General features: G+C 38.4%; 1 long non-coding RNA gene across 1 annotated transcript; it reads left to right on the top strand.

The window, feature by feature from the left end:
- The first annotated feature begins 987 nt into the window (after positions 1-987).
- LOC105059143 (uncharacterized) lies at positions 988-3,202 on the top strand. The gene is made up of 3 exons (XR_003802743.2): positions 988-1,235; positions 1,378-1,474; positions 1,857-3,202. It is a non-coding gene; the product is annotated as an uncharacterized lncRNA (long non-coding RNA).
- Positions 3,203-4,213: the final 1,011 nt, after the last annotated feature.

Raw genomic sequence — 4,213 nt, 5'->3', positions numbered from 1 at the left:
TCGATCATTGCTTCAAATGTCATTGGAGTTCTGAAGTTTTGAGGACCATTCTTTCTTTTTCATTAAGCTAGCAATGCTCACAGTTTGATTCTTTGAGAGGGCTTACCAGTTTGGGTAGCTCACTAGAAAAGTTTCACTCCTCATCCATTGTTCCTTCCAAAATCATGTCGTTTGTCTGTATCTAACCTCTGGACCGTAACATTGCCGAATACTTCTGTTATAGAAAAATGGCACATTTAGTCCGATATTGATTATGAGTCAAAAGAGACTCTGATCTGTATGAGATCGAGGCTTTCTCTTCCTTTAGCAAGATGCCCTTTATATAAGGACAAAACCGTGTGACACCTAATACGATCCAAAGCGAATGATAACTTGTATGCATACAAGAGTGCGGAACCGATCCCTCCAATCTATTCGAGCTCTTGACATTGATGCCGTCTTTGAGAACCATCTTTATCCACAAACACAGCTTCCTGGACGGGGGGCTATTGTTGTGGGAAGATGGTACCTTTAGTCCTATATTGATTGTAAGTCCACATAAATTCTCTTTTGATTAGGAGAGCTATTATTTTGGAAGTATAACATCTTTAATCTCACATCAGACTCTAGCTTACGTGGAATCGGAGCCTTCTCTCCCCCTAATGAGGCATCTTTTATGTAAGGATAAAATTATGCGGCATTTAATATGAGAAGCCGATAATATCTCATATGCAAGAGCGTAGAGACCCACCCTAATACCTCACACGTGAGAGTGTAGAGACTAACCCATCATATCCATCCAAGCCTTGGCCGCAATAACTTCTAAAATCCTATAGAAGGACTTGCTGTGGGATATCATCTCTAACCTCTACATAAATCATTGCTCGACAGCAACAAGGCCCACTTTCTTTGTAGATTTGATACGGGCTTGCGGATTAGGTGTCAACAGCCTAATCAGGAAGCTTTCTGGATTAGGTGTCAACAGTCTAGAGCCGATCATCTGTTGGGCCTTAAAAGAATCCTTCAGCCCATGTATGAAACGGATTGTGGCCTGCAAGGCACCGAAACAGTAGTAGCCGAATGAAAAATATATGCCTCCGTCAACGCAAGTCCACTTCCCAGGTTCTCGAGTCCACCTTAGAGCGTCTTCTCTCCTCTCTCTCTCTCTCTCTTCCTCCGAAACGACGCACGAGTGCTGCGGGCGTCTTCTGATCACTTGCCCGCTCTCTCTCCCTTCAAATCCATTTCCTCCTATGGTAAGAATCTCCCTCCCCATTTCGTTCCCCTTACCATCGCTCCGTCGTCTAGGGTTCGTCAGAGGTCAACCCTTTCCAGGTCGAGATTCATCGCATGTTTTCTCGAATATTTGATGGATGTTTTCTTTTACTAATCCATCAGGGAATGGGATCGATCACCCGCGGCATGCATCCACCATTTCCATTAGGGGAGCGGCGCATCTCATCCGTAAAGGCACAGGCGGAAGGTCATCCGTGAGGTAAATTATGCCCTTTTATCCGTCAATTCCTTGTTTTCTTTCTTGTCTTGGACCATCGCCATTTTCAAAGGCTTCGTTTTAAGAAATCTTGAAATGGTTAACTTGGATCAAACTGGTTTGGTTAAGGAATGATGCCTATTGCTTTGCTGGCTTGTGTTGCTTCAAGATTTGATCTTGGCTTTTGCATTCGTGCCAGAAATCTCTTCTTTTGGGGTGTAATGGTTTGGTTACCTAATTATGAAACTGGGTGCCCATTGATGCAAATGTGGTTTTCAATCTTATTGGTATATGTAATATACTTCATATATGTCAAATTATAAAATAGGTCATGAGATGTATATATGACGCCTAACATATATCTGATTGGTTCTTGTGATCGCAGGAAGGGAGTATGAGACAAGAAATTACAGCTTTGAAGAAGTTAATCATGCTATGGCTGAGCAGCTTGTAGTGGTATGTTTTCTCACAAATCCTTTCTGATGCATATAAAGAGATACAAATCACTAGAAGAGATGTTTAGGTTCCTTCTTAGTGAGTTAGAATTTCAGTTTTTGGCACAGAGTTGCATCGCATCTAGTTGTTAACTTTTTTGTATGTAATATTTTTGGTTAATGTATTGTGAATGAATGCATGACACAATGGAGAGAACATGGTGTTCAAAACTCTTAGTGAATGGATGCATGACACAATGGAGGCAACATGGTGTTCAAAATTCTTATTTATTATTATAAAACATGCCCTACCCAAGTTGGTAAGCAAATGCATAGAATTATATGCTAAACTAAATTAATCATACAATAACTGATCAGCCTTATCTTCCCTGCTACCCTATTCCTATCTTGTGTTTATCTTGTTTGTATTTCCTCTTTCATTTTCTTAATGGAAGTGATTCGGATTATGCCTAATCTTCCCATAAAAAATAATAACCAATCAGCTCAATCTCATCTATGGAAGAAACTTTCTTTGATGTCCCCTTATTACTCCCATTAAGTTCCGGTTCCTTCGTTAATAATTATCGTAGCCCTTTCCAAGATTGAAAACTTTCCTGGCAAACTCCTGTTAGACTTTCTTAGGTTTTATGCTTTGGGTTCCTACTCTTTTTCTCTCTTTATCAGGGTCACCTTTTGTCTCTAGGAACCATGATTCCACAATCCCTGATTTTGTAGCATCTTATTTGTCATGTGACCAATCCATATAACTTCCTTAAGATTCCAAGGAGGGCAATCGTTTTGAGAGCTACCCAGTTTCAAGGTTGACCTTTCAAGGAGATTCTGTGTTAAATACTTGAAACTGGTAGTATTGACAAAACAATGGAGCAAACTCTGTTGACAATTCTATAAAGCCACAAATTGACTTTTGGCTTTCTTTCTTTCTTCCTTTCTTCTTCTTCTTCTTCTTCTTCTTCTTACATTTCTTATCATTGACTTGCCTGGGTTCAATGTAAACTGCAATTCAGCAGTTTATTCAAAGCATCGTATATAATTTTGGCTAAGATATCCGTCAGCTCATTTTATTATTGGTCTTGAATTTATGCTCCAGCCATCGATGTGTGGTTGTGGATACTGTTATCATGAGCAATCTTCAGTTTGAATCTTGGCTTCTTTTTGGACAAGTAACGAAGAATGACAAAGAGATCATTTCCTCCTCCTCTGCCATTTGCAACTTTAATTTTATTGATAGCTTTTATCTCCAACCAGAGCTTGCTTACTGATCTCCATTTTGGACATTGATTTTTCTTTCAATCAGAATTTAATGAGGCGGCCATTATGTTCTGACTAGGGGTGCAACTTGTTTGAGGCTGGTCTGATCTGAGGACTGAACGTAGCCCAAGTGCCCAACCCAGCCAACAAATTGCCCAACCCAAGCCCAACCTGTTCAGATAATGTTTCTGACTATCCAAAGCGAACCTGACCGGATTTTTCAAAATCATTCAAGCCTTATAAAATTCAGATTGGGCTGAGTGTGGTTCAACCGAATATTTTGTGTTCCCAAATATTGATGGCTGTAGACTGGTCTACTAACTGGTCATCAGAGGAAATTCTTCATGAACTTTGATAATCTATAAATGTCATATTTTTATTTTTTATTTTTTTGATGCATTATTGTCATATTTTTTCCAAATTTAGTAACGTGTGCCTTATAATTGTAGAAAGATACTCATTTGTTAAATTTTGTTGACTCTTCTGCAGATTTTAGATTTTAAATAGTAAGATTTCACAAGATACAATGAAATGCCAACATCTAATAATTGTTTTAAATACATAATTTACTAATATTTAGGAGGAAGTCTGTCATGCAGACAAGGAAGCCCCATAATGAAATTTATTACAAATAATATAGCTTTTTCTATAGACTATGGTAAGGGTCAACTTTATTTTATAATCATTCATATTTTCATTTGATTTGGAAAAGGGGTTAATTTAAATTAGCATGTCACCACCAGTTCGTGTTACCTAGAGCATCAAGTGTTAAAGATCAGCTAGAGAGTTCTGATAGATTCACATAAGGTGTTTAGCACCTTGGCATATCGTTTGCAACGTGAAGAGTTGTAATTGGAACTCAATACCAACTCCTTAGCGAGCCTAACGAAGTAGGCTCTTTCAAAGGAAATCATTAAGTCATTGATTGGAAGTCATTTTTATGACATCATTTGATCGATTGGACAGTTTCAGATATTGCAGTCAATAACCCAAAGCACTATAAAAAAGATAAAACTACATTCAAAATACTATACAGGTG

Source organism: Elaeis guineensis, chromosome 16 (assembly GCF_000442705.2).
Source record: "Elaeis guineensis isolate ETL-2024a chromosome 16, EG11, whole genome shotgun sequence".
Taxonomy (NCBI): Eukaryota; Viridiplantae; Streptophyta; class Magnoliopsida; order Arecales; family Arecaceae; genus Elaeis; species Elaeis guineensis.
This window is presented reverse-complemented; position numbering and strand designations above follow the sequence as displayed.